General features: G+C 42.2%; 2 non-coding genes across 2 annotated transcripts; one reads left to right on the top strand and one right to left on the bottom strand.

The window, feature by feature from the left end:
• Positions 1-6,321: 6,321 nt before the first annotated feature.
• trnae-cuc lies at positions 6,322-6,393 on the bottom strand. The gene has a single exon. It is a non-coding gene; the product is annotated as a tRNA-Glu (tRNA).
• A 546-nt stretch (positions 6,394-6,939) lies between these two features.
• Positions 6,940-7,011, top strand: trnaw-cca. The gene has a single exon. It is a non-coding gene; the product is annotated as a tRNA-Trp (tRNA).
• The last annotated feature ends 2,679 nt before the right edge of the window (positions 7,012-9,690 follow it).

Raw genomic sequence — 9,690 nt, 5'->3', positions numbered from 1 at the left:
CCCAGAGGCCCATCATCTCATAATCCCTCGCTTAATTAGAGTGTTTATTGAAGTTCTTGATACACTGTGAGTGGATAAGCTTCCTAGCTACTGCCTCCAGACGAGAAAAATATATTTGAGAGCTTTGTGAATGAACTTAAGGACTTTTTAAAACCTTGTAAGCTCTGCTTTTGGAGGGAACTGAATTTAATGCTTGTTGGGACTTTTCAAGACCTGCAGACACCGAAGCCTGGCTAAATAAATCCCAGTGGTGTGGGCGTAGCTGTACCGAAGGCGCATTATTATGTAAATTGATCACAATAATGTTTGTTAATGGGTGAAACTGCAATTTGCATTTTGCATTACCCTGTGATGATAAGGTATATGCGCTTTAATATAATGAAGGGCCTTTTTGCTCTCGTTGTGTAATAAGAACCTTGTTCATAGCACAACTTTTGCCAGTGCTGTTTCCCGTATGCACAACATATTTACAAAAATACTTGCGAGTACTGTATAATTCATTAGTCCCTTCCTCTAAAAGGCCCAGTTATTGCTCCCTCGTTCCCCATTGTGTTGTTTTCTTCCTCTTTACCTACATTTTAAGTAGGAAACAGTGAATATTTTATCGCTACCGGATTCATGCAATGCAGTTACACTGCGAATCCCGGGCTGTGTTATAAAGGGGTTCTACTCTTTACCTGTGCCGATAATGTGAATACACCTCAACTCATAAACAAAAGGCCTCCTTCCTTCCGCGTACGAGGGTAGATACATCTGCATATGTCATGCTACTGTAGGTGTAACAGTGCAATGAATGAATCATTGACGGTTACTACTGTTGAAGCCCTGAGTCACCTGGAGATTCTTCCCTCACAAAACACACGATCCCGAGGAGAAAAAACCCAGGTCGGCTTCCAAACACCGACTGCAAAGGGACTTTAGTTTTACAGCCCGGACACGTGCGGGGGATTTTTAGGGCAAACACTGGTGCGCACTGTGCAGCTCGCCGCTGGTGTTCGGCGTGGTGCGCGGTGATGATGTTACCTTGTAGCCCATGGTGTGTGGTGCCGCACGCTGCGTTGCTGTTGCTTAGAAACGGGCTGCTGCCTTCAGGATTCCCCTCATCGCCTCTGTGGACGGAGATATATATATAATATTTATACACACTGACAGCTTTCTGCGAGGGATTATGCGCAGACACACAGACACAGACACACACACACACACACACACACACACACACACACACACACACAGATTAAAACATGGGCTCATTTATCAAACTGCCAAAGGGGAATTTTTTTCAAAAACTTAAGAATAAAAGCTGATTATCAGACGTCTGCTCCTGATCGACTGCGGTACAGAAACAGAGGTGAATACACACCTTCAGGGACATGAGTGTACAAAACATAACTGGTCATACGTTACCTGAAGAAGCGTGAGTAATTAAATATGGAGTGGTTTTAGTTTATTAGGAGCGTTGGATGTGATATTACCTCCCTGTTTCTTATGTTTGTACGTCTCTCAGGGCTGCAAACAGCTGGGTGCCGTCTCTGTCCCGGCGTCTTCACTGTCTGCACTTTTGCTCACACTGAACCGTTTTCTCTGATGCTGCTGATCCAGCGGCACAGAATTAATCAGCAACTATGTCGGTAATCGATTGATCATGTTCGCCTAATTTCAAGCAAACGCGCCAAACGTTCTCTGGTTACAGTGTCTCAAATGTCAGGATCTGAAGCACTTCCTTATTGTCATGATGAAAAATAACCGTATGTGGTTTCCTTGTTTTCTTTTTAGCCTCTTCCAGACATGCACCTCTTCGCATTGATCTGCCGGCACTTTAACCACGTACCGTGTCTTCTTCTAATTTGTTTTTAATGTTGACAGGAAGTTTTTCTTGTAGCTTGATTCTTATCCAAACATAAAACGTGGTTATCTCCCCCAGAGTCCATCACAGATCACAGGTTCTCATTTTAACCTGAAGAAATATCAGCCGCAAAAAGATCTAATTCAAAATCTGCGGGTGGATCTATTTTTCTACGCGGGCAAACAGGCTCTGGAGTCATCTTCACTGAGCTATTATAATTAACTAGGACACCCAGATATTTGGGGCAGTGGACAATCTCTGATGTAAATCCATTACACACAGACTCTTGCTAATATCAGCTTCTCTAAAACCACATAGTACCACAGTAACTTCAGTTTTATCAACATCAGTGGAGGAATGTAACTGTAAGTTTACTCAAGTACTGTACTTAAGTAACATTCTGAGGTTCTTGTATTTTCTTTTCATGCAACTTTATATTTCTACTCCGCTACATTTACTACAGAGCTCAGATGATTTAGTCGATTGAAAGAAAATTAATTGGCAACTATTCTGACAGTTGTTTGTCATTTTTCAAGCAGAAACAACAAACATTTAATGTTTCCGGCTTCTCGAAAGTGAAGATTTGCTGCTTCTCCGTCCGTTTATTTTTACAATATTCATTTATATTTTAATAATTTTTGATGTTTGGACAAAACAAGTTTGGCCTCCGGATAACTGTGATGACATTTCTCACTAGTTTCTTACTTTTTACGAACTGAACAATCAATCGATTGATCGAGAAAAAAAACTAATCAGAGGAAGGACAGTCACAGGGTCAGTTTTTCGGAGTTATGCGTTCTTTCGTTTTCAATACTTTAAGTGCGTTTTCCTGATTATATTCGTACACCTTTACTTCGGTAGCAGTGTCCCTGCAGGACTTTTACTTGTGAGGAAGTACTTCTACTCTGTGGCATCAGTACTTTTACTAAAGGATCTAAATATTGTTCCTCCACCACCGACCCCTGCTGACCCTCATTAGATCCGGACCATCCTCCCCGCGGCTCAGCAGATGCAGGTTTCCTGAAAATCTGGTGCGACAGGTTTCAAGTTTTCATTTATCACACGAGCGTCAACGTTCTAAACTGCAACGCGACGTAAACTTTTTAAATTAATCAGCGAGACGTCGCCGATGGACGGTTTGACCACCGGTCTTCTGGAAGAAACAGCTGCAGGACACCTGGACCAAAATCCCTTGAGAAACTGATCACTGACATTTAAAACTGGGGACCTGATGGACTGTAGAACCTCTTATTAGTGATTTACTAACATTTGTAATTGCAGGTGACTGACGGTTCATCAGAAATGGACAAACCCAAGTCATACTGACATTTATACCCTGAGGATTTATTAGAAAGCGTGAAAACCTCAGTATTAATTAATGGTTTAGTAAATTTTGTAACGGCTTTATTAAAATGAGTCTTTATTCCAACAACAGAAGGGAAACTCCTCCGCCTCAGAACGTCATGAAAACATTTACTGTGTTCTTCTCTCTACATTTCTCTTTTACGTTTTGCAGGCAGGTCGACAGTGAGTCAGACTCTATGTAGAGCGTTGACAATTAGTCCATTCACTGATTAGTTCACAGGCTTAAATTAACTGTTTTGATAAAAAATCCTGGCTTTTTTCAAGTGAAACGGTAAAGATGCAGGAGCTCTGTCGTCTGCTGCTCTTTGTCCTCTAGGACAGTAAACTCCAATATCTTTGGGTTCTAAGCAAAACAAAACACGTGGGGACGTCACCCTGGACTCTGGGAACTGGTGACGGCCATTTTTCACTATTTTCTGGCAATTTTTTTTTTTTTTAAAGGACAAACGATTAGTTCTTTAACTGAGAAAATAACCGGCATGAAATGAGCACAGTCCAGACGCCGCAGCCGTGGGTCTGCGTGTAAGTGGGTCTGCTCATTACAGTTTTACCGTAATGAGCCTGCACTAGTAAATGTTACAAAGCCGCTTCCGAATGGATCCGGACGGAAGTGGTCCAACAGTCCACCGGGGACGTCTCCTTGACGAATTAGAAAGCTAAAGAGACAAGGGAAGTGTGGCACTGGAGGAGGATTTTCCACAACCTGGCAACACCGAACGTTGATCTTATTAATGTCTAATAAATGATCAGTAAAGCTTTAGTAAATTATGCATTAACTAATTAATTAATGGAGCCGTTAATTACATCTTATAAACCCTTGGTGTCATGTTACAAAGAACTAAATCAATTATGTATTTTATACCATAATGTAGAACTGTACAGCAGACCGCATGTGGTGATTACAGCATTTAATGAACGTAGAAATAAGTAGAAAGATGCTATGTATGGTCTATTATAGAGAGGCCACCATTAGAGACCGTGGAAGTCATCAGAGGACCATTACAAGAACATGAGAGACAGACAGAGGGACAGAGAGACAGACAGATGGATGGATGGACAGACAGAGAGACAGACTGATAGATGGATAGATCTGTTTATCTAAGATGTTGCGCTGCTATTCGTTGACCTGTGCTCAGTGATGCTCCTCCGTTACCAGCCCGCCGGCCGCGTCGTTCCTCCGATTTGTCGTCGCTACGGTTCCGAGCAGGCTGTTGCTCCCGCCGCCATGTTCCCGGTGAGCCCCGCGCGTCGCGGTCCCGCTGTCCGTCGGTTCGTCCGTCCGGTCCGAGGCCGCGCCGTCGGTGTCCGGTGGCATTTGGAGGAGCGCGGACAGGGAGCCGCCAGGTCCTCGTCTCTGCGACCGCGCGGCGCGAAAGCTAGCGACGACAGGAGAGGAGCGTTTCCGTCCACGCTTTCAAAATAAGAGCCGTGTGGGCTTCGCAGCGGTGCTGCAGTACACAATGGTCAGATTTGATGAGAGTCATCTGTGCAGTGCTTGACAGTGGTGGGAGACGTATTCACATTACATACAAACATTTGCAGGCTAAGGCTTCAGTGACCGTTTGGTGCTTTTTTTTGGTCATATCTGATTGTAAACTGAATATTTTTATGTTTTTTATGTTTTGCTGAATAAAACAAGCAGGATGAATGCATCATTTCGGGGTCTGGTAAATTACAGTGGGCAGCTTTCACTGTTTTCTGACATTTAACTGATCAACCGATTAATCAAGGAAATAATCCACATTCCATTGAGTGATATAATATTTATTGTTCTGAAAGTGACCATCCTGCATCATGAGAAGTTTTACTTCTGGAACTTTGCGTATATTTCGATGCTAATACTTTTTGTACTTCTACTTAAGTCAGATTTTGAAGGACTTCTACTTGTTGCTGCGTTTATTTAAGCAAAAGATCTGAAGACGTAACAAAATGACCTCATGGTAACGAGCCTAAAGAAATTAGAAGTGATTTTTTATTTTTTTAGCCAGTTGTGTTTTGTTGTAAATGAGACACAGGCTGAAAGTACATTTCGGTAACTGAACCTATGAATACATTATCTAAGACTAAATGAAATATGACGATCTCTTTAAAGGCTTGAGAATTAAGTCGTCCGTTTCTCTTATTTTTGTTCTTATTTTTCTTTTACTAACTCGGATTTTCCATGAGGCACCTCCATCTTCAGAAGGTTAGCGCAGTCGCCATAGCTGACCACCATACAAATAGTTCATTACTGAATGTCTCCTCTGCGGTTTCATATCAGTAGCTGTCAATTCACAAAGTCATATTAAAGAACAACGCACTGCATTCTTTAAAACAAGTATTTACTTGGGATTGTGCTGGAGGGAATGTCCACACACACATTTGGGTTTCGGAAACAAAATGGAACATTTTATTTTGATGGGAAGGGATAATCACCTGACATCCGATTGTCTCGAGCTGGGTTGCGCGGGACTTGACGGACCTCCCTGCAGCAGCGGCAGCGGCGGCGGCGGCAGCGGGACACGCAACGTCTCTGCAGGGATGGAGGAGACGTGAAGGTGCACAGGAGGCCCGCACCGGTCCGACCCGTGTTAAACACTGGCTCGTTTAGCTTCCCCCTCGCTATCCCCGCAGCTGGCGCCGTGCCGCCGTAATGTCACTGGTGTTCACAGGATGCCGGCGCAGCACCTGCGGTTGCGTGCACTTTCTGTGCGTGACACCTGCCCTTTTTTTTCCATTATTATTTAATGGAGCACCGAATCTGTATCGGCTTCTTCAGTGTTATATATTGGCCACTAACTACACAACAGTTATTGATCCCCAGAGGCCAAATTCACACGTTGCAGCAGGTCAGGAAACAATTTTAAAACTGGTTTTCAGTGAACGTAACGGTGAGTTCAGTGGACTTCAGTGGCCTCCCCAGTCCCCAGATCCGGATCCAGCAGAGACGCAAGAACGGGAGACTGGCAGCGATCGTGAATAAGTCTTTCTCGACGACATGGACCGGAATCTCAACATCTCGTGGAAACCAGGCCACGAGGAACCGATGCTGTCACGGTGTCTGAATGGTGTTCCTAACAAAGTGCGCGCCGAGTGAAAATTCGTTTGTCCCGGGCAAAAAAAAACGTTTGTTCCCTGACCGGGAATCGAACCCGGGCCGCGGCGGTGAGAGCGCCGAATCCTAACCACTAGACCACCAGGGAGCGTTATGTCGTTGAACTAACAGATGAAATTTATCGATGACCGAACCGGGCTGCTGCTGGACGGTTCAGGGGTTCAGTTTCGACGTAGAACAACGACCAGACCACAACGAACGGCTCCGGCAGTTTCGGCGGCGGGTAACTCGTCACTGTGTCCTGGGGTTAGTTAGCCGACTAGCTAACGCTAACAGGCTACAACTACAGGTAACTTTTATCGCGCTACTGCCGGTGCTGCCGTGAGGCGGCGGGTCGGTGTTGCCGCGCACATTTCACTCTATCTCCGTACGAGTCCGAGATATTTAGGAATCAACGCCGCAGGTGAGTTTGGCGGTTATTTTGTCTTTCCCGACACTCCGGGGTCAAGAAACGACTTTCCTCCTTTCTCTCTCTCTCGTGTTAGCGTCAACCTGTGCAGCCCCCCCTCGCTCTCTCGTGACGTTGTGGCTACCGATAAATGTTTCACCGCAGAGACGAAGAAAACAGAGTAACGTACTGACGGTGAGCGTCGGTTCTCGTTCATATACCGGCGCATTGGCATTAGGCACGCAGGACCTCGTGGCGCAACGGTAGCGCGTCTGACTCCAGATCAGAAGGTTGCGTGTTCAAATCACGTCGGGGTCAAACTTTTCCTACATGTTCCTTTCTTTTTCTTTTCCTTTTTTTTTTTTTAACGACATAGTTTGAGTTATACAACAAACGTCCATCCAGTCGATCGGTAGATATTCCGTAAACTGTTTTTAATCATCATTAAAAACATAAATAAACGTGAAGTAGATAAATACTTACATGAATAAAAATGGTGGTTAATAAATAAAAGAAGAAATACCTTGATAATTGCTGAAATAAATGATTAAATCCATTTAGACATGAATTCATAAATAGTTAAATGCCGGTAATTAAATTAGACATACATTAATAGATATCTTCAAATTATTTCAACATTTTATATAGAATTATTTATATCTTTAATTTCAGTTACATTTTTGCTTTTATTTGTGCTGCGGCTGTAACCAACGATTATTTTCTGTATCGATTAATCTGCCAATTATTTTCTCAATTGGTCTAATAAATGTCAAGAAATAGCAAAACGTTACCTTCATAATTTCTCCAGGGTCATGTCTACAAATGTCTTGTTGTGTCCGACCAACAGCCCAAAACCCAAATATATATTCAGTTGACTGTCCTATAGGACAAGGAAGCATAAAATCTTTACATTTAAGAAGCTGGAACCAGCAAATGTTTTGCAGTTTTGCTTAAAAGAAAATGACTGAAACGATTATTAGACGATCAAAACGCGGTCACCGATTAATCTTCTGTCCATCGACTATTTGATTGATCGACTAATCAGATTTCTACTTTTTATATTTTCACTTTTCATGGGCAACCAGACTCGTTTCACTTCTGGGGATTATTAAAATGAATCCAGTCCATTCTAGTGTAATTCTAGATCATGGCGTGATGAATGCTTTACAGGGAATATTTACTTTGTTTACTTTTATTCATAAGACTGAGGTTCGGACATTCAGGACTTAATGCGACAGTTTACATCAGGGGAAAGAAAGTATTTGATAAATGTGAGATTAAACTGAAAGCAAAATTTGGAGCATGTGCTGATATGCCTGTAAAAAGCTCAGCAGATGTAAAGAGAGACAACAGTCCAAAACTCAAAGACATTCAGTTTACGACGACGTGGAACAGAGACAGTCTGAAAAGCCCAACATTTTCCTAATTGGCCCAGAGAAAATTCATCGGAAACTATTTTTATCTTCTATAAGTTGTTTCTGTGATTTTTTTTCAAACATTTGCTGGTTCCGGCTTTTTAAATGGGAGTATTTTTTATTCCTTTTTTTTCAGCTTTTCCTTTGTTATGTGATATTGTGAATTGAATATCTTTGAATTCAGGATGTTATTTAGACAAAACGTCACCTTTGGCTCGTGGAAATTTGATGGCCATTTTTTACTGTTTTGATCGTTGCGTAGACTAAACTGTTGATCAATGAATTTCTCGGTTAATCGAGATTCTAATCAGCAGACTAATCGATGATTAAAATAATCACTGGTTACAGCCCTAGAATCATTAAGGATAAATGACGCAGAGAGAAAAGCTCAACACTTTTGTTTTATTAATGCATAAATTTATTAAGCAAATAAATAAAAACAAAGCTCTACAGGTAAATCGATGCTGAAGTCACAAACAGAAAAGTATTTATTTTTCCAGTTAAACTTTTTTCCAACAAACAGTGTGATCACACAAATTCACCTTTAACCTTTAACTATGGCTGAAAGCGAAAAAATACTAAGAGAAACAACCGGGATCAAATCCAGCTCGTATGTTTTCATAGTTTGTTCAAAATCATTAAAAAAAAAAAATAATAATAATAATAATAGTCTAAAATTAAAAATGTTAAAACCTTCAAAATAAAACTAAATCCAACATTTTAACAAAATCTCAGCCAAACGTCTACAAATGTACTTTGTGTAAAACACAGCGAGGTTAAAAAAGGACCAGACCACAATGTGTCTGCATGTTTCAGCTCCTTACATACAAATCCTGCTCATAGCATTTTCAGATGAAACGATTTAAAGTCTTCTGGAGACATCGAATGTATTGCTTTTGTTGATCAGGACTTAATCTAACTCTTCGATGTTTAAAAAAAAAAAAAGAAGCTTATTTTAGATGAGAGCATCGATGCCGCTCTCATGTCTTTCCTTTAAATATGAAACCACAGCCAGCAGCAGGTTAGCTTAGCTTAGCACAAAGACTGGAAACAGAGGGAAACAGCTAGCCAGGCTCTGTCCTAAAGTAACAAAGTCCCCCTTCTAGCACCTGTAAAGCTCAGTGATTAATACGATTTATCTTGTTTGTTCGCTCCAAACCAAAAACGTAGGGGAAAGATGACGGTCAGCTGTTTTATGGGGTTTGCATGTCGGACGATTTCGTGGTAACGTCCTCGAGTCTCCGCTGGTTGACTAGAAGCTGCTCAGAGTCAAGAAATACTCAGTCACATGACCCCCAGTAAAACGGGGAACTTTGCTCATGGTCCGCATTAGACAAGGGAGATTTAATGTGCTAATTACTGAGCCTGGCTGACACACATGAGAGTCGGACTGCGCCTCTGTAACCCGCTGACAGAAAGCAAATAAGAGTGTTTCCCAAAAACATCGACCTTTTGCCTTAAAACGTCTCGTTAACTCGAGACGACGCCGTTTCAGGCCGAATCCCAATGACACTTCCATCAAAGCCAGCGGTGCTGCTGCAGCAGCAAGCGTTCGTCTGCGCCACAGTGTTGCTCTTCATAC

The sequence above is a fragment of the Xiphias gladius genome, chromosome 17 (assembly GCF_016859285.1).
Source record: "Xiphias gladius isolate SHS-SW01 ecotype Sanya breed wild chromosome 17, ASM1685928v1, whole genome shotgun sequence".
In the NCBI taxonomy this organism is placed as follows: domain Eukaryota; kingdom Metazoa; phylum Chordata; class Actinopteri; order Istiophoriformes; family Xiphiidae; genus Xiphias; species Xiphias gladius.
Note: the sequence above shows the minus strand (reverse complement) of the source record. Positions and strands in the feature narration are given on the sequence as shown.